Source organism: Mus caroli, unplaced genomic scaffold (genome assembly GCF_978045245.1).
Source record: "Mus caroli unplaced genomic scaffold, Mus_caroli_1 scaffold_1, whole genome shotgun sequence".
NCBI classification, from domain to species: domain Eukaryota; kingdom Metazoa; phylum Chordata; class Mammalia; order Rodentia; family Muridae; genus Mus; species Mus caroli.
In genome coordinates, this window is record NW_028227256.1 from 50,651,001 (window position 1) to 50,672,323 (window position 21,323).

A 21,323-nucleotide genomic window follows, 5' to 3' on the forward strand; every position below is an offset into this window, starting at 1 on the left:
GGGGCGGGGCGGGGCGGCGGCCGGCAGCGCGTGCTGTGAGGCAAGGGCCTCAGCAGGGGGGCGGGGAGTGGGCGGGGCGCCGAGCGTCTGAAGACTTGGTTGCTGGATGTAGCCTAGGACTGGACAGTGTGCAGGCCGGGGTCCGCGCGCCACTTTTCCCACTTTTTCCACCTTCAGAGTAGTTCCGGGAGGTGTGAGTATCGGGACACAAGAGATGAAAGAAGCAGATGTCCGGGATGTTTGACTTGTGATGATCAAAGTCTGTGTTTCAAATCTTCCTTGTCCTCTTCCTTACCTCCTGAACCTACTCTCCAGCTTGCTATGGGTTCTTGGAACCATAAATAGGACTCCAGGATCCTAGTCTCTACAGCTGGATGTCTTAAGACACTAACTAGCTCAAGACACTGTAGGAGAATCTGAAGATGAACTAATTGCAGGTTTACTGTGGTAGGGGAAATGACGAAAACTTGTACCTGCTCAATGCCCATTGCTTCTTTCTTTCTTTCTTTCTTTCTTTCTTTCTTTCTTTCTTTCTTTCTTTCTTTCTTTCTCTCTCTCTCTCTCTCTCTCTCTCTCTCTCTCTCTCTCTCTCTCTCTCTTTCTTTCTTTTTCTTAGCAGTGTTAAAACACAGGGCCTTTCACATGCTAAGCAAGGGTTCCACCTCTAAGTTCCACCCCCAGCCCCCGGATCTGTTAACTATTGAAGACTTTAAAAACTGAAAGTTTCGTGCTAGACACAGTAGGTTTACATATATATAAGATCCTAGGTTACTTATACTTTTATATGTAGCATCTACACATAGTAGGTATAAAAAACTATTGGGAAAAATACTGTGAGTGGAATTCTCTTGCTTTTAGAACATCTTAGCAACAGTTTTATGTTCTTCCCCTGTCACATTTAACCAAGATTTCTTCAAGCCATCTGCTTGCCCTTCCAAGCAGTGTATGTCCCAGGACACATGCATTTAAAGTATCACAGCCATTTCATGAGGTCTGTGTTGTTATTTAGACAGGCCTCAGTATAATGTATTGATTCTTTAAGCATTGTCAAATGGATAATGTTGCATCTTTTTAGCCAGGGAAGCATAAATGTTAAGGTGTCCACAAACCAATGAGACTGTTCCCATACTTTCTTCCAGGAAACAGCAGCTGCATCCCAAAGTCTCAGTACCAAGGCTTAGCCAGTACCCTCTTGGAGTTCCTTGTGATTGTTTTTGGTGTTTAGATGTTTGTAACTGTTTTTAACTTAAATAATTCCTTGATCTCCAGCTTTTGAATGTAGAGGCTGTGTTGAGTGTCTTTATGTGGGGTTGTGTGTATCTGTGTATGTGCACGTGGAGGCCAGAAACATTAATGTCAGGTGTCAATCTCAATACCTCTCCCTTTAGTTTTTGAAACAGTCTCTCCCTGAACCTGTAGTTCAGCAGTTCAGCTTGGCCTACTGACCAGTGATTTCCATGGGTTCCATCTACCTGTATCCACTTTCCCAGCACTGGACTTACAGGTGACAGGATCGGGTACCATGCGTACAGCTTTTTACCAACTGAGACAGCTCCCCAGCCCATTGCCAGCATATTAAAAACAAGACAGACAAACAAACAAACAAACAAAAATGACGTTTCATTATGTGAGGAGTGTTTGTGTATAGGTGAGTGTGTCAGAGGAGGTTAAAGGTGTTGCCCCCAACACCCACCGGGAGCTGGAGTTAAGTGTCATCAGCTACTGATGTGGGCACTAGAAACTGAACTCTACTCCTCTACAAGAGCAGCAAGTGCTCTTGACCAGTGAGTCTTTCTCTGCCACCACCACCACCCTCTTCTTGTCACCAGCTCCACCCCCATTGTCACCTGCTTTTAAGCAGTCGTCTTGCATTTTATTTAATTTTGTAAGCAGGTTGCCTTCTCCAGCAATCAAACTCATTGTTGCTTCCAGCGTGCTCACCTGGTGCATATTCACTGGTGCGTGACAGACATTGACCTACGTGCTACTTTAATGCTCCTGTTCCAGACTCATTTTTGTCCTAACATCTGCCCTAAGCAACTTAGGGAACAAAGAGGTTTATTTCACTTACAATACCAGATATACAGTTCATCATTATGAGGAAGTCAAGGCAGGAACTTCAAACAGCTAGTTATATTACATCCACTCCAAGAACAGAAAGAGACTAGTTCATACATGCCCAATTGTTTGCTTATGTTCTGCTCTCAGCTTTTAAGCAGTTTAGAACCCCTGCCTAGGGGATAGTGCTGCCCACAGTGGCCTGGCCTTCCCACATCAGTTAATGTAAGATAATCCCCACAGGTGTGTAGACTGGCCAACCCAGTGTAGAAAATTTCTTGTTAACATCTTAAGAGATTCTAGGTCAAATTAACAAAGTTAACCATTACAGTCGCATCACATTGTGCCTGTTGTCAGACTTATGCTCTTCCAAAAGACATTCTGCTAAATTTGCTTGGTCTCTGGTACTGTGATTGAACTAACAAGTAATTTCCTATTCTGGGGAGAACACTGTACCACTGTGGTCTCTCAAGGAAATTCAAGATTCAGTGCACTCATAGCCATGTATGTTCCTATTGTTATTCCTTGAAGAGGAAATCCTCCTGTAGTGTGATGGCTATTCTGCTGCCATTACCTCTGCCCTATTTATTGAGCTGAGCTGATACCCTTGAGTGCCACTGACCAGAAACAGTGGTAAAAGACTGGTTGTATTCTTCCAATTCATTTGCGCCTTATATGAATATTAAAATAGAAGAACCGTGTCTTCATCAACGTTTTATTGCTGTGAAAAAACACCATAAACAAAAAGCAAGTTGGGGAGGAAAAGATTTATTCAACTTATACTTCCAGTGCACAGTCCACCACTGTGGGAAATCAGGACAGGAACTCAAGCAGGGCAGGAACCCAGAGTTAGGATCCGATGCAGAGGCCATGGAGGGTGCTGCTTACTAGGCTTGCTACCTGTGGCCTCCTTAGCCTGCATTCTTATAGCACCCAGGACTACTAGCCCAGGGACTGCACCATCCCAAATGGGCTGGGGCCTTTTCCCATTGATCACTGATTGAGAAAATACAACTGGATCTCATGGAGGCATTTCCTCAACTGAAGCTCCATCCTCTCTGATGACTTTAACTTGTGTCAAGTTAACACACAAAAGCAGCCAATACAGACTGTATTTGGAGAGATGACCTTTAAATAGGCAGTTAAAGGAAGATGAGGCCATATCAGAAGGTCTTAATACAATATGACTGGTATCCTGATTAGAAAAAGATAGGTCCAATGGGCCTCTCTTTCCAGTGATGGCCGACTAGGCCATCTTTCGATACATATGCAGCTAGAGACAAGAGCTCTGGGGTACTGGTTAGTTCATAATGTTGTACCACCTATAGGGTTGCAGATCCCTTTAGCTCCTTGGGTACTTTCTCTAGCTCCTCCATTGGGAGCCCTGTGATCCATCCACTAGCTGACTGTGAGCATCCACTTCTGTGTTTGCTAGGCCCCGGCATAGTCTCACAAGAGACAGCTATATCAGGGTCCTTTCAGCAAAATCTTGCTAGTGTATGCAATGGTGTCAGTGTTTGGAAGCTGATTATGGGATGGATCCCTGGGTATGGCAGTCTCTAGATGGTCCATCCTTTCGTCACAGCTCCAATCTTTGTTTCTGTAACTCCTTCAATGGATGTTTTGTTCCCAATTCTAAGAAGGGGTACAGTGACCCCACTTTGGTCTTCATTCTTCTTGAGTTTCATGTGCTTAGCAGATTGTATTATATATCTTGGGTATCCTAAGTTTTGGGCTAATATCCACTTATCAGTGAGTACATATTGTGTGAGTTCCTTTGTGATTGTGTTACCTCACTCAGGATGATGCCCTCCAGGTCCATCCATTTGCCTAGGAATTTCATAAATTCATTCTTTTTAATAGCTGAGTAGTACTCCATTGTGTAAATGTACCACATTTTCTGTATCCATTCCTCTGTTGAGGGGCATCTGGGTTCTTTCCACCTTCTGGCTATTATAAATAAGGCTGCTATGAACATAGTGGAGCATGTGTCCTTCTTACCGGTTGGAACATCTTCTGGATATATGCCCAGGAGAGGTATTGCTGGATCCTCCGGTAGTTCTATGTCCAATTTTCTAAGGAACCGCCAGACTGATTTCCAGAGTGGTTGTACAAGCTTGCAATCCCACCAACAATGGAGGAGTGTTCCTCTTTCTCCAATGCCCCAGTACAGGGGAATGCCAGGGCCAAAAAAAAAAAAAAAAAAAATGGGAATGGGTGGGTAGGGAAATGGGGGAGAGGAGGGAGGGTATGGGGGACTTTTGGGATAGCATTGGAAATGTAATTGAGGAAAATACGTAATAAAATATATTAAAAAACATTTTTTATAGCCTAGCAGGAAGAAAAATCACTTTGTTCTCATAATTTGCTTTATGTCTTGTTATTATCAGTGTTAATTGCAGTTTTCTAATAAAGTATTTATTTAACCTCCAAAAAAAAAGAAAAAGATAGGTCAAAGCACAAACCTGGGAACAGCCATGTAAGATACTGTAAGGTGGTCATCTGTGAGTTGAGCAGAGACCCTCAGAAGACCCTCAATCTAACACCTTAACCCAAGACTACAAACTGTAGGAAGGCTAGTTTCAGTTACTTAAGGTACTCACTCTGGTATTTATCCAGGCAGCCCTAGCAAGTGAATATAGTTGTGTTCCCTGAACACTTAAATAGCTTATAACTCACATGCTACTAGGAACAGGTGGTCCTTCCTGTTCCCTCTAATTAATCATGCCCATACCCAAAGTGTTCATTGATCTACTCTGTTCATACCACTACGTTGAGCATAAGGATAGGCGATCTTTCCCAGTCCATCCAGGCCAAGCATCACTTACTGACCAGAAAAGCTGATTCTCCCTGATCTCATGTTGAGTGCCTCCAGATAGAGAGGATGGAAGAGGATGGTGTTCTGCACAGAGAAGGCTTCAAACTCAAACTCCCGCAGCAGCATCCTTAAAAAGAATGCCTAGACTGCGTACCAGTATTTATGTATTAAGGGCTTAGAGTTCAATCCATGTAGAAAGAGGGGGAAAAAAAACACTGTTAACTGTTATCTTAAGGTTTCTGTTGCTGTGATAAAAACACCATGTCCAGAAGCAACTTGGGGAAGAAAGGGTTTATTTCATCTTACACTTCTGTATCATAAGTCACTGAAGGAAGTCAACGCAGGAAGTCAACGCAGGAACCTGGAAGCAGGAGCTGATGGAGAAGCCATTGAAGAATGCTTACTACCTTGCTCTCTCATGGTTTGCTCAGCCTAGTCTCTTATATTACCCAGGACTACCTATCCAGAGGTGGCACGACCCAAGGTGATCTGGGCCCTCCCACATCAATCATCAAACAAGGGAATGTACCACAGGCCAATCTGGTGGGAGCTTTGCCTCAGTTGAGGTTCTCTCCTCCAGACTCTACCTTGTGTCAAGATGACATAAAATTAGCCAGCAAACTTGACCATAGCCAAATACTCCAGATATTTGTGGCCAGATTGAAGATAGCCAGACACAAGAGGAGTCAACCATTTTTATAGAGTGTGGCATAAATCTCCTCCCAACAGAGGAACTCATGCTGGATGGAGATCTGGCCTCCAAAGACATACTCTCTAAAGGATAGAGGAGATATCCTCTTTAAAGGACAGGATGCTACTCTCAGATGTCAGTTAAAAATATCAGAGTTCCTTTATCCACAGTACTATGCACATCACAAATGGGTCAGCCCCTCAAACGAAGGTACTGCATCAGACTCCCCTGGCTCTCCTATGCCCTGTTAGCAAAAGTAATTAGGGCAAGTCTCTTTAGGTAAGAAATGACTCAGGATGATTCAGGAGTCTTCCTCAAACTGTGACACAATTCATGATGAACTAGAGCCATTATGCCAATCCAATCGCCTTCTACAGTTTACAGGGGAAGATCTCCAAACCCATCTGAAAGAAATACTGTGCACATTCGTAATTCTAAGTGTTCTACTATCTATGTTTAAAATATAAATTCAGTTAATTTTGATAATACATTCTTTGAACTTAGTATATCTAAAGTATTGCCATTTCAATATGGAATGGATATTTTGTTTTCATTTCATTTTATCTTTATTTTATACTCAATAGCACTTTCCTGTTCAATCATTAAATGCACTTATAGCTCACAATATGTACCATGGAATAAAACATATTCACATGTATAAGTTATTTTGAGTATATTAAATTTTTTTTAGTATATTAATTTTTAAAACAAATGACCATAGTATCCATTTATTATTTAAATTTAAATCAGGAGACATACAGTGAAAAGCCAGTCACCCTGGCCATGTTTCAAGTGCTCTGTAGACACTGTTGGTCTTTACTGCAGAAGTCTGTAAGACTGGAAATGCACTTTTTAAACTAGTCTAAATCTCAGGTTGTCTAATTCAGCAGTAGAGGAAATACAAGCTTTCAAAGAGTCATACTATCGGGAAAAGTTTATAATTTCAGATATCATTAGAATTAGAGGAAACACACAGCTTTCAAAAGTCATAAAATCAGAAAAAGTTTATAATTCAAATATCATTAAGTCCAATAGCCCACTTTCCTTGGTTTATAAAGGGGAAAAAAATGGAACAAGAGAAGGTATGGATCCTGAAGAAGTTTTTAGATAGTAGTTTTGTCTATTTTTATTTATTTTGTATTTTGCAATGCTGAAGATCAAACTCAGCCTTATGCAAGCACTATGCTATACCATCAAGCCATATACCCTGTTCCTACATCTCCTGCTTCTTAATCTCAGGATATTTTGTCTTTCTTGTATATGATCTATGCTTCAGGGAAAAAATACCAAATTTGTTTGGACAATTGATCAAATGATATAGGCAAAGAAAAGCCATGTCTATCCTAAACACATTCATTTTTTATTAGATATTTTCTTCATTTACATTTCAAATGCTATCCCCAAAGCCCCCTATACCCTACCCCCCCCCTGCCCTGCTCCCCAACCCATCCACTCCCACTTCCTGGCCCTGGCATTCCCCTGTACTGGGACATATGATCTTCACAAGACCAAGGGCCTCTCCTTCCATTGATGGCCGACTAGGTCATTCTCTACTACATATGCAACTAGAGACACAGCTCTGAGGGGTACTGGTTTGTTCATATTGTTGTTCCTCCTATAGGGTTGCAGACCCCTTTAGCTCCTTGGGTACTTTCTCTAGATCCTCCATTGGGGACCCTGTGTTCCATCCAATAGATGACTGTGAGCATCTGCTTCGGTATTTGCCAGGCACTGGCATAGCCTCATAAGAGACAGCTATATCAGGGTCTTCTCAGCAAAATGTTTCTGGCATATGCAATAGTGTCTGGGTTTGGTGGTTGTATATGGGATGGATCCTGGGGGGGGGGCAGTCTCTGGATGGTCCTTCCTTCCTTCTCAGCTCTGAACTTTGTCTCTGTAACTCCTTCCATGGGTATTTTGTTCCCCATTCTAAGAAGAAGCAAAGTATCCACTTTGGTCTTCCTCCTTCTTGAGTTTCATGTATTTTGCAAATTGTACCTTGGGTATTCTATGTTTCTGGGCTAATAATCGCTTATCAGTGAGTGCATATCAAGTGACTTCTTTTGTGATTGGATTACCTCACTCAGGATGATATCCTCCAGATACATCCATTTGCCTAAGAATTTCATGAATTCATTGTTTTTAATAGCTGAGTAGTACTCCATTGTGTAAATGTACCACATTTTCTGTGTCTTCCTCTGTTGAGGGACATCTGGGTTCTTTCCAGCTTCTGGCTATTATAAATAAGGCTGCTATGAACATATCCTAAACACATTCTTACATCCTGATAAAGGTCACTGCTGCAGCTCTTAAGGTACCTGCTTACATTGAAGTTTGAGGCCTGGGTGGCTGAACCTCACAGGGCCCCTTACCTCAGCCTATCTGTCACTGCTTCCTCTTCTGGGAGTCACCTGACTGCACATGCATCCCACCCACCCTCAGAGCATCCGGCCACATTTTTCCCTCTGCAGCTGTCTTTCCCAGCTGTCAACCACACTTTGTTTAAGATCATGCTTCAGAGTCTCCTTTCCATTTGTAAACCAAAGCACTTAGTAGAAACTGCAGCAAAGCAGTGGAAGAGCTGCCTGCCATACTGGCCACAAACGCACCGAACCCCATGGTCCTACGGGAGACATGGGAGAGAGAAAGGGGATGTATACTTGACATGGCTCAGGGTGTGGCATCATCTGCCAATTCCTCTATGACATTGGAAAGTCCTCGGTTTTCTTATTAAAATGGAAATGAAAGGAGCAGCTACCTCTGTAAGACTGAAGTGTGATACTGAATACAAAAGCATTTCCTGACATGATTAAACATGGCTCACCTGATAGAGTTGCCACAAGGTCTGGCAGCTCCCTGCATAGAAAGGCCAAGTATACCCAGTGCATTACTGCACCAATGACTACCAAATGCTGGAGACACAGGAGGTACTAAGTAACTGTATATTTAACAGCTATGACAGATCTCTGGGGCGAGGAAGTGGGAATGAGAGATGGGCACAGTGAAGTAAGTTTCTGGGTAGTGAAGGGGAAGGCGAGGGGATTGCCTTCAGTGTTTTCCTGGTTGAGGCACCAGATACAAAAAGAAGCTCTAAACTCAATAAATAGTGGAGCCCAGGGGCCATGTGAGATAAGAAATTCGACTGGGATTTAAGGGAAGCAGATGTGAGTGCAGCAAAGCCATGAGAAAGGAGTGTAAGACTGTCATCAATTTGACTTGAGCTAGATCATGCCTGCCAGCGTTCCCCAGCAGATCTTCTGTTTAGCTTTCCTAAGAAACTCTGTCAACCAGACACATGTGTCATGGCATGACATGGTGTCCTGTTTCTTGGAGTGAATACCAGGTAAAGAAATATTAAATTTTCTTCACTACATTTTCATAAAACAGGCAATAATAGGTATAGCTGAGCTAAAGCTACCTTCTAAACAATTCCCTTCTTAGGAGTGGCCTTTGTCTCATCTGGTTTAAGACAATGTCACAGGCATCCAGGAAGGCAGTCAGTATGTCAACTGGACACAGGCTGGAGTTACCACAGAGAAAGGAGCTTCAAGTGGGGAAGTGCCTCCATGAGATCCAGCTGTGGGGCATTTTCTCTGTTGCTGATCAAGGGGAGAAGGCCCATTTTGGGTGGTACCATCCTTGGGATGGTAATCCTGGGTTCTATAAGAAAGCAAGCTGAGCAAGCCAGGGGAAGCAAGCCAGGAAGTAACATCCCTCCATGGCCTCTGCATCAGCTCCTGCTTCCTGATCTGCTTCAATTCCAGTCCTGACTTCCCTAGGTGATGAATAGCAACATCGTGGTGTAAGCTGAATAAACCCTTTCCTCCCCAACTTGCTTCTTGGTCATGATGTTTTCTGCAGAAATAGAAACCCTGACTAAGACAAATTGGCAGTTGACGCTGAGTCCCTTAGTGCCATTGTCATGGTACCTCTGGCATGAAGAATGCCCAGATCTTCTGAGTGGTGAATTATATTCTGAGACACAGAGAGAAGCAGTTCATAACATTATGTTTATAGAAAGAGAACTAAGTTGAGACAAGTTTAGCACCTCTTTAAAGGTCACAGTTTATGGGAAAGCAGCTCTCTAATTTACAAGTTGGGAGACCTTGAGCAAGATTAAAAATTTCTGTGCCTCTGTATTTTCATCTGTAAAATGGAGATAATAATACACTTGCCCCACAGTGTATATAACAACAACTCACAAATAATGAGCCTGGCAATTCTAAATGTGTAGCTTGTGTTAATTCACTGAACCACTCACATGTTCTCATGAATTAAAGTGCCATACTTCTTGGAAGATAAGCAATAGGAGGATTCTTTCCTACCCACATAATTCAAGTAGCAACACTTGGATCTAGGACTCAATCCCATCTCCACTGTACAGCCTTTTTGTATGGATACCTGCTAACTATAGCTACGAACACAGAAGAATAATTCCTTGGGTGTTTAACTCTCCTTGGTGTTGTGAAGATAGCTGGCCATGCAGTGCTCTTCTAATAGGTGCAAGACCCTGGGTTTCATCTCCACCACTGCAAATAAATAATTCACAAGGATCCCTGGAGTCCCTGCTTTTCTCATACTTTGACACCTCATACCTACCCTTCTCAGATTGTTTCATTATTAAAATAATGTTGCAACTATATAAAAAGGCCAGAAATAGGGGTTAGAATATTCCCTGTGGCAGTGGAATAGACACATAAGTATGAATTCATAGTTATCCATGTAAATAGATGTTCACCTCTATAAATGTTTGTTGATAGGCACAAACCAATGGGTTAGTATGCACATTTCTTTCCTTGGACTGTCAGCTAAACAATGCTAAAAATAATGCACCCGAGAGGAAATAGCTTTCAGAACTTGGCTTCTAATTCTGTTCTCCAGGAGTAAGAGCCAAAGCTCATGATGAGTGTGGCTAGTTCTGTACAGTGGACAGGGGGAACTGGATAAAACTGAGTTATTGTAGAGTCTAAGAAGGACATATAGACAGACAAGAGCCATCCCATAATAGTGGGGTGTGTTCAAGGCACCTGTGAGCTAAGGGAAAGCGTTCTGGGTGGCAGAAGCTGAGGAAATTTAGGTAACTGACCACGTATGAGATACAGTTCTGTGCATTGATATTAATATTAATAAACAAGTGAGTCAATAAATGGGAAAAGAGAAAGAGTATCTTCCAGGCAGAATTATAAGTGACATATGTCGATATTCTAGTTCCAGGATGGTGGAATGTAACTCTTTAGCTATGACTTGTCTGGGACTTTCTTCCAGACATACATGATGGAAGAGGGAAGTCAGTACAGCAGTAACAGTGGAGAAAACTGATAAGAGCGCTTCAGGTTGGGCAAGTGATCAAGAACGCCTATGAAGTCATGGTGATAACCTGTGTCCCTTATTGCATGATGACAATGTTTCCTCGCCTCTACAACCTTCCACCTGAAAATCCACAGCCCTTACTGGTGAGTGACTGTTTTGTAATATACCTGTGTGATGATTCTCAGAACAGTTAAAGACACCAAAAGCAGGGGACATCTGAGAAATGGTCACTGGCATGGAAAGTCTGAGGAGCTGACTCAGTGACATTCTGCATGGGATCCTGGAGTGGGAAAATGAGATTGGGACAACAAGGGAATCTGATTAAACAGTATGATGTAGTTAATAACCATGAACCTGTGTGGTAAATACACCCTACCACAAGAGAACTTGGTCCAAAACAGCAGAACCTTTATACGTCGTTTGCAATAATTCTAGAAATCTGTAACTCTAAAATTGCTGTAACTTTAAAATATCTTGTATACCATTTCTTAAGAGATGCAAATATAAGAACTATAGAATCAGAAATTAAAGGTGGAAGTAACCGAGCTCTAAGATTAAAGGAAAGAGTGGGAAAGCTCAATCAAATAACCAGTAGGGCAGCTTTTGGGTTTGCTACTTGATCATGTTAATAACTTGGTGGCCACTCAATCCTATCCACCTTTGTTAAAAGACATAGGACAGGAATGAAGAAAGATGTTCAAACAGTTGTGTGTGCTTCAATATAGTAGACCCCATCTAATTTCAGTCACAAAATGCACCTTTCAACTAGTAGCTTTAGAAGTAGGAGGAGACACAGGATCTTTTCAGAGACACCGATATCAAAGTTGCTTTCATAATGATGGTAAGATATTGATCTCTTCTTATTCTTAGTCGCTCAGCGTACTGTGGCGCTTCCAGAGACTGCAGAATATGCGATGTAGTAAGTTAACACGATGTACCCACAAAAGACCACTGCTCTCTGTGAAGTCTTTTGCTTATAACCACCTTCTTTTGGATCATACAGCTATTGTCATACCTTACTTGTGCTAATACATAACAGTTATTTTAAGTGAGTTGATAGATATTTTTAAATATATCTTTTAATTTTTACATGGTAAGCATTGATAAATATAACATATATATTCTTTGAGATAGATTCTTTGAGATAGTCACTGTTGAAAGAAGCAAGTCTGAGAATCAAAATGATTGAGAACTTCTGCACTCTAGTTACAGTGATCAGGTTGTTCTTTTGGGAGAACCCAGCCTGTGTTTAGAGAATCCTTCACCCATTGAGCCAAAATGAAAGTGGTAGTGACAGAGCCAATCCCCGCCTCCCCTGGGTAGAGCGACCTTAGGCTTGACCAGCCACGTGGACTCATTTGACCTTTGTATCTGGGACTACTGAAGTAGGGCCATGAGCAACTCTGAGAAGGCAGGAGGGGTGGCTGAGGCATCAGATCCTAGAGGCAAAGGTTCTCAAGCCACCATCTGTGTCCACTGTGAATGGCGTCAGTGACACAGCTGCAGCTTGTAGTTCTGAGTTTGGCAGAAGTAGCATTTACAATTTCTGCAAGCAAGACTTTGGATATTGTTTGTAGCTATTCACCCCAACTGTGGCTCTCCTGATCGAGTACTGTGGCTCCCCATTCCAGTACTTTTAAATTTTCACTCATCCAGAGATGCTCAAGTATTGTGATTAAGAACTCGGACTGATCCTACAAACAACAGTAATTACCAATCTTGATCTCTTTTATATCAATCAGTCTTTCTGCAATTCTATAAGTAAACCTTTAATAAAACAAACAAACAAACAAAAACCCTGTTTAAGCAAATTAAAACATTTACATTCTCAAGAGTTGAAAAAAATGCTGGCATTCTATCCAGCAGTAAACTTTTAGCCAGGCTTTGAAACTATGGTCCAACTTTCATCCAGCAGAGAGAACGGTTTTCATTGTGTGACTTCTCAGCTGTGCAGTTTCTATAAATGAGCAAGAGGCTCTGAGGAGAAGACCTGGTGACGCCGAGCCATGTGCGTAGTTTGTTAGAAATCATTTCAAGCACCTCCAGGTTTCCTGGGCCAATCAAAACAGAGATGTCCTAATGTGTTTGAGAGAATCTCATTTTATAGAGTGCTTAAGAGCACCATGAAAACCATACTAGATTTCAAATGTAGCTAATTATCCAGGAAGGATTCAAGACCTGGCTCCTACTAGGTTTCTTTCTTGTTACTATTTAATATAATATATACAATATAATGTTTGAGCTGCTAGGGCCTGGAATGGTTTTGCCTTCTTTGGCTGTGCAAATATATTTTAAAGTTTCTCTTTTTAATTCAAATTACCTTCCTGCTAAACTTGAAGAGTGAAGAGTGTGTGAGATGGTTAAGTCCTTCAGATGTTTCCATCTCATCCTAACTTGGATAGTTAGGGATTAAAATTAATTTTGACTACACATGGCATCCTCTTTCATAAGTAGAACTACTGCTTGAGACTGAACTAGTCCTGCAAACTCAAGATGCTCTTAAGTCTTGAAATAATTCAGAGAAAGCATAAGCATGGGCGCAAACACTGCTTATTTTCACTTGGCGCACTGTGATTGTTAGGTTTGATGTTGGGGGGCATCCCTGTATACAGGACACTACACAACAGAAAGATAGAAACCAGCGTAAGTGAGCTTGAAAACAGGTTGACATATTTAAAAGCAGGCTTTTATAATAGCCAGTTATAACCTCTTCCTGCAAACTTAGGTTATAGGCGCATCTAACTAAATGTGTTAGATTCTGCGGCTTCTTATCTCTATGTACTTGAAGCTACACAGGCGTAAGATCACTTGTCTTTACCTCTTCCTGTCTCTCACCCAGGATGTCTGCCTTTCTTCTCTGCCCACTAAAGAATAGGAAACGGCAGAAATAAATAGATAATGATTTTTGGTCTGTTCCTATTACTCTTGTGAGCGTTGTTCAGTTTAACCTAGGCAACATCATACACATATTTTTCAGTGCTATACAAATGATCAGAATAGGCTTATTTGGTTAGAATTTAATTGTCTCATCCTTCTAGCCCTTGGGTTCTCAGTGCTACTAACTGGCCTCTAAGAAGGTTGCTCTAGCAGAGTGTAAATAGGCAGTACCTCTGAGACATTTTCCGTTACTTATTGACCTAGAAAAATCCTCATTGAGTAGCTGAGTCCTGACAGGGTCTAACCACTTCTAGGCCAGCCATACATGCTGAATGTGGCACAGGATATAGTATTATAGCACCTGGAGTCTGTGCCACATTTTAGGGTTACTAGAGAGCCTCTGACAGCAGGGTTTGAGCAGAGCCCCTAGAATGATTGTATCCTAACATTCCATTCCACAGATGAGAAAAGAAATTAGAAAAGTGGACTGCCCATCAGAGGTGAGGGTTCTGCCTGGAGCTGAAGACTGCAGGCCCTTAGGGGTACACCTAAGGGAGGGGTAAACAGAGGTAAGATGTCTGGGCTGCTTTCCTCCCCCACTCCCATCCTTCCCTGAGTCATATCAGGAGGTCCTATGACACATCAGCATTAGCAGACGAGAAAAGGAAAAACATAATTTGTCAGCAGATAGCAAGCAAAAGGTGTAGCTGCCTGACTCATGTGTAGCCGTGTGTAGAAGCAGAAGTCCTGAACCTTGGCCCCTTACTGATCACACATTCTTTACTGGCCCGGCCATGCTTTCTCCCCTCTCCTGTCCCAGATCACTTGAGAGTTTGTAAGGGAGGATTTGGTAGGTCAAGAATGATCTGCCTTTGAAATAGTCATATTAAGCATAAAATAGAATTGTAAGCCAGCAGCCAAGGTTAGAGAATGTAGTTACAGCAAAAGAATCTAGTTGTTTTTAGAAACCAGCTTTTCTACAGTAATGCTAGATAAGTAAAAATACCAAAAAACCCAACAACAAATACCACTTCTGTAATGCAATGAAAAAAGTTTGCCATACTTTCTCACACAAGATAAAATGTATATGCCATTTTATTAATTCTTGGAGCATAGGTTTGAAGTAGTCTCAGATAGGCAAATTCAGGCTCACTAACCTGTCTGAGGCCACAGAGCCAGTCAATGGAGACAGGTTTTTCATTTCAGGCTTCCAATCTCATCTCCTTAGCATTCCAGAGTACACACTAAGTATAGGTTATATGTTCTCACTTTTTCCTTCCCATTGTGTCCTATCTCCAAACTCATTATATAAAAGACATGTATTATGGAAGTGGAAACCTACTTAACTGGCTGTCTCAGGTCTAAAGGGGGAGGGGCGGGGGTGGGGAAACACCGCTGAGAAGCAGCGTGGATGTTACCCTGTTCAGTCTCCATGAGAAGATGCTCCTTGGAAGAGACTCTGCCTTTCATGTGTGCTCTGTAATTATTTCGGATGTTTATGAGACTGCAATGATAGGATGCTACAGAAGCTTTCCCTCTGATCCTCCCCCTTCCATTCCCATCCTACCTGTCGCATCCTCTGAGAAGGGATTTTTTTTCCTGTCCAGTACTGCTCCCTTTTCTTTATAGCACTTTTTAAAAAACACAATTAGTGATCACATGTACACTTCCTTATTGGCTGTCATCCTTGGGAGACTATAAACTCTGCGAAGGCAGTCCTAATGTAAGCATATGACCACTTTACTCAGCAGGTTCCCAAGCACTTATCATGAAACAAAAGACCAACTCAATAAATGTTCTATGGATGGATGGATGGATGGATGGATGGATGGATGGATGGATGGATGGATGGACAGTTCACTTCTTGAAGTTCCCAAAGGGATCTGAGGAAGTAGGTGAATTGATCGTATAATTTAGAGCAAAATGGATCACATTTTAGATTAGAGTAAGTCAATCACTGATTCCTAAAATAGGAATGAGATCTGATAGTCTCCCAAAAGCAACATGCAGGAACTATGAGACTGGCATGTTGGGGCAGAGAGGGATGGGAACTAGCTACAAAATATTCCTCAAGCACAATGCAGTGTAATACATACATGCTGTCTTAATATAAAGAGCTATATAGCAAACAACTAAACTATATAACAAATTACAGAGGTCTGGGTGAGATCATGGATTAGCCTGAATAATGTGCTAAAAAACCAGGACCCAAGGTTGATCCCCAGAACCCAAATAAAAAGGCCAGTATAATGACATGAACTTATAATCTCTGTGCTTGAGAAGTATATAATTCCAGCGCATTGAGAGGCAAGCTGATCCCTGGGGCTTACTGATCAACCAGCTGAGTCTACTTGGCAAGTTCTAAATTAGTGAGTGATACTATCTCAAAAAAAGTAGGCATCCCTGAGGAATATCACCCAATATCACCTTGTAGTCTCTACGTATATATATGCACATGCACTCCAACACATGCATGTACCTGAACACACCATACACACACACACACACACACACACACACACATGTGACAGCACTAGGATATAGACTTGCCAGTTATCAAAGGCCATGCTTTTTTTTTAATTCACTTTTAGAATTCTTTCTTACTAAATATAAAATATGTTCATATTTTAAGCATAGAGTTGATAAAGTTTAAAGATGTGTATCTTTAATTATATGAGAGGCTCATATATTTAAAGTTACACTCTACTAGGCAGTGCAGAGAATGCTCACTGTTCCACAGCCTTGCCAACCGTGGGTGTCACAGTCCTCATTCCAGCAGTCACTGTGGTGCAAGAAGGCCCCGGTATTACAGACTTATACGTTGGTGTCTTAGCAAGCATCACGAGTCCTCAGAAGAGGAAAACCAAGAATTCATCTGGTTTTTGGATAAAGCTGTTTGATCAACTCTGTGGTTTTTGGTTCAAGAAAAGGAGGCTCTAATGTCTGACCATCTTGTAATGGAAGCATCCGAACCTCAGCAAAGGCTAGAATAGACTAACAGACTAACAGCAGGCTCCCACATGGCTCCCACGTGGCTTGAACACGTCACCTAGGCAAATGGATCCATTTAGATGTAAACAGACCAGAATGCTGAGGAAGGACTTTACGTCTGAGAGAGAGAGAGAGAGAGAGAGAGAGAGAGAGAGAGAGAGAGAGAGAGAGAGAGAGATCAAACCTCCAGGAAAAAGATGGCCTTGTCAACAAAAGAGGATGGGTGAGGCAGTGACTGCTTCATGCAGGAAGTGAGCTATAAGACCATAGCCATTTGGATATACTTTTGAGGAGCTATTACACCATAGCTGCTCAAGTATAGTGTTGAGCAATTACTCCATGCTAGCTGGGCAGAGGGAGTCATTCTTTTATAGAATAAAGATGGTAGGACTTTTGGGTTTCAAATAACAGAATTGAAACCCAATTTTACTAAGTTGATTAATGAAGATTAATTTACTTGAAGAATAACTATTTCTTATGAGATTTTCCTCTTCATGTGTGTGTTAAAATGTTTTTCTTTTTATGTAATAATCGTAAGAGTTAGATGGTGAAATGGTCTTTTACCCATACATAAGGTCAAGGTCTTTAGCATTAGCTTATCTCCCTCTGGCATTAGCAATCTTTTTTCTTTTAAGGTATATATAATTAAGTATAAATGCACAAACAAATACACACAGACATATATCATTCTACTCTACCTTAGAGATAGTTGCATCTCATGCTTTATTCACTATAGGAAGGAATTAGAATCAACCCAGTTGTCCATTGTCAGATAAATGGATAATGAAAACTTGGGGTATGCATTTGTGTGTGTGTGTGTGTGTGTGTGTGTGTGTGTGTGTGTGTGTGTTAATACTATTTATCTCTAAAGAAAAATCATCATTAAATTTTCAGGAACTGGATGGACTTAGACTGTATAATATTAAGTGAGGTCACATAATAAACTCATGTTCTGTAGCTACTTGGTACAAATGCTAATTATGTCTCCCCCCAAATTGCTTACATGAGAGTATCTGCAGGTGTAGCTTCTGAGAACCTGCCCCCAATTGATTCTGATTGCTAAGTAAAGATGCCAACAGCCAATAATATTTGGGGAGGACAGATAGAGGCGAGGTGTTAGGATTCCTGGGCTGGGGACTGAGAGAAAAAGGAAGGGAGATCTACCATGCCAGGAGAGTGTGAAGGAGAGAAGATCCACCATGCCTGAGAAGAGTGCAGGACAGAGAGGCATGACTGCCATGTGAAGGATCCAGGAGAACGTGGCCCAGAGGGCACCCAACTGGGTCCATGGCAGCCAAGATAGAGCATAGAATCAGTAAGTAATAACTCTGGATTATCAATGGGAGGTAGATTAACTGCATGGAGGTTAAGCAGTGGCCCAGGTATTGTGATGTTTAACACATATTAAAATGTAAAGGCTGAGTGTGTAATATATATTATATATAGTATATGTATATGTGCGTATATGTATATGTTATATATGTGTATGTATATATGTATGTATATATAATATGATATACATTATACTTGATATGTGATTATAAAATATATGTTATATTTTATTATATACATATATTATATGTTTAATATATTTTTATATTTTATCATTTACATATATATTTATATGTATATGTATATACCCAAGTGTACATGTGGGTACAATATATAGCATGTAGAGAAGAGAACAAGAAAGGCTCACTATTAAAGGACGGAGAAGGACTGAATGCAGGTAATGGAATGAGCTATGAAAGAGGATGTAAAGCTATTTCTTCTTCTTGTTCTGATTCTGTCATGCTTTTTTTTTTTTTCCATTTTGGGTGGTAGATAAGTTCATAAAAATATATTTGATCAGGAAAGGGAAAAATCCAAGATAAAACTCCACAGCTTGCATTCCTGATGGCTATTCTAACTATATAGAAGCTCTAAGTTATCTTTGAGTCTGGTCAATTTCAGTGTGTGATTTTATTTTTATTTGTAATGATTTTTAATCATGAAGTTTAAAAAAATTGAATAATGGTTTTTAAAGTAAAAGATAAAAAAGCCATTCCAGTCATAGCACCATCAGAAATGGCTTGGAGACTCTTCCATTTCATGAGTTAGGCTCTCTTGCTAAAGTGTTTTGCATTAATTTATAATTCTCTTGGTGTCTTAGAGTTTTTCATTTTTTTCCCCTTAGATCTCCTATGTAGCTCAAGCTTCTGTCAAATTCTCGATATAAATGACTTTGAACTCCTGGTCCTCCTGCCTCTGTGTCCCATCTCTCCAGATGATAGGCATGTGCCACTGTGACTCGTTTATGCATGGTCAGGGACTGAACCTGGGCCTTACAAATGTTAGGAAAGCACCCTACCAACTGAGCTACATCCATCCTTAGGTCTCTTGGTTCTTAGGAAAGAAAAACAACAGCAACAACAGAACCCCAAATATTTCCTTTTAATAAAAATATCACAATTACTCTTTGTAGCATAATGCATTGCATAGAGCAAAAGCAGTTTCCATATCAGATACTCTTCGCATTGGTCAGCGGTCATACAGTTGCCTTTACTCTTACTGTACTCTTTGTGTTGCTTGGGTCCATGGAACTATGTCCAAATGGTGTTTATTTTCATAGTTGCTGTTTAATTATACTTAAGGACTGGCCTGTGGCCTCCTGTGACAATCACCATTAAACAGATTTGCTAACTTTGTCACACATTGTGTTTGGTTTCAGACCCTGGGAGAAGAGACTGAAGCGCATATTTTACATACCAAAGCAGACCTGGCCTCCAGGTTCTCCCAGCATCCCCCAGTCCCTATCTGGGCTACCCTGCTCCAACCCTGAACTTTCCAGCTGAAGGGCTGGCCTGCCCTTTCCCTAGAAACTGTCTCTTCTCTATTAATCCAATAGACCTTTTGGTCTCTCCATGGTCTCTACTCCCCCTGTGCATGCTCTTTTTTTCCTTCCTTCCTTCCTTCCTTCCTTCCTTCCTTCCTTCCTTCCTTCCTTCCTTCCTTCCTCCCTCCCTCCCTCCCTCCCTCCCTCCCTCCCTCCCTTCCTTCCTTCCTTCCTTCCTTTCTTTTCTTCCATCCTTTCTTTCCCTCTTTCTTTCTTCCTTTCTCTCTCTCTCTTCTGGTCTCCTCTCTTCCCTTCCCTTGGTGACTTCCCTGATCTCTTTCCCTGGGGCCAGTGAACTCACTGAAGAGCACCTTCCCAATAAACCTGCACTCAATATAATCTAATCTGGTTTGAACTGGTTTATTTTACCAGCAGAGAAATAACTTATCAGTCTGCTTGAGTTCTAATTTTTCTACATCAATGAAGCTGTTTATTCTCAGTATACTTTATTTTTTTAAAATAGTTTCATATTTCCAGAAAAGTTGAGAAAGTAGTATAGAGTTCTCATAGAACTCATCCTGGGTTTCCACCCTAAAATACAATAATACAACATTAATTATAACTCATAAAGCAACACTGATACATTATGAACTGAAGTACATGTGTCATTTAGTTTTTTAATTTTGTATTTTATATTGCATGTTTTCTTTATTTACATTTCAAATGTTTTGCCCTTTCCAGGTCTCCTCTTTGGAATCCCCCTATCCTATTCCCCCTCCCCCTGCCTCTATGAGGGTGCTCCCCCACCCACCCTCCCACTCCCTGTCTTCCTGCCCTGGTATTCCTCTACACTGGGGCATCGAACACCCTCAGGCCCAAGGGCCTCTCCTCCCACTGGTGTCCAGCAAGGCCATCCTCTGCCACCTATGTGGCCAGCACCATGGGTTCCATTCAGATTTTGATATATTTTCCAAGGCCCTATCCTGATTGTTATAGTTTATTTATTTGTGGTGTGTTTTAACCTCCTCTTATCTAAGAAACCATTTCTCTGCTTCTTCTTGATTTTGACATCCTGGATGGTTTTGGAGAACACTGATGAAAAATTTCTCATAAGGAGCCTCTGTCAGAGGAGATGGCCATTGTCACAGCACATCAAAGGCACATGATCAGTGTGTTCTTTACTGTTCTCACTGAAAGAAATCATTATGGAAAGCCCACACTTGAGGTCAGTATAAATTCTGTACATATATTAAATGAGATATTCTGCATAGGGAACTGATTGCTTCATTGATTATTCAGTCACTTGTCAGTATGGAATAGGTATTTATTTACTTGATAATTACTTGTTATAATTTGGTTTGGTGGCAACTGCCTCTACCTGGTGAGCTATCTCATTGGCTACACATTATAATACTCTAACTTGATTTTATTTGCTTTTATTGTGTTGTTCACACTGTTCCAGCTCTGGCTACTGGGCTCTTGAATCCTTCAGGCAGACTCACATAGCCTATTGATTTTCCCATCACCTCCTTACTTTGTAGCACAAGACACTGGGACAATTAGAGATGTTATGTGCTAACTAGGGCCTTAGCTAAGGACAGACACATTGAAGTCAAGATGGAGATATTTGCTAGAGTGAACTGGTACCCCTCAACCATGCAGCAGGTTAGAAGAGGTCCCCACTACACTGTTACCATTGCGGTTGGAATTCTGAGCCACGGTAAGCTTGCTATTTTCATTTGTCTTGAAATATTGTTATGTGT

At 41.3% G+C, this 21,323-nt stretch overlaps 1 long non-coding RNA gene across 1 annotated transcript; it reads left to right on the forward strand.

The window, feature by feature from the left end:
- Nucleotides 1–87: 87 nt before the first annotated feature.
- Nucleotides 88–19,678, forward strand: LOC110305034 (uncharacterized). The gene is made up of 4 exons (XR_002379127.2): nucleotides 88–193; nucleotides 10,833–11,020; nucleotides 14,216–14,323; nucleotides 19,456–19,678. It is a non-coding gene; the product is annotated as an uncharacterized LOC110305034 (long non-coding RNA).
- Nucleotides 19,679–21,323: the final 1,645 nt, after the last annotated feature.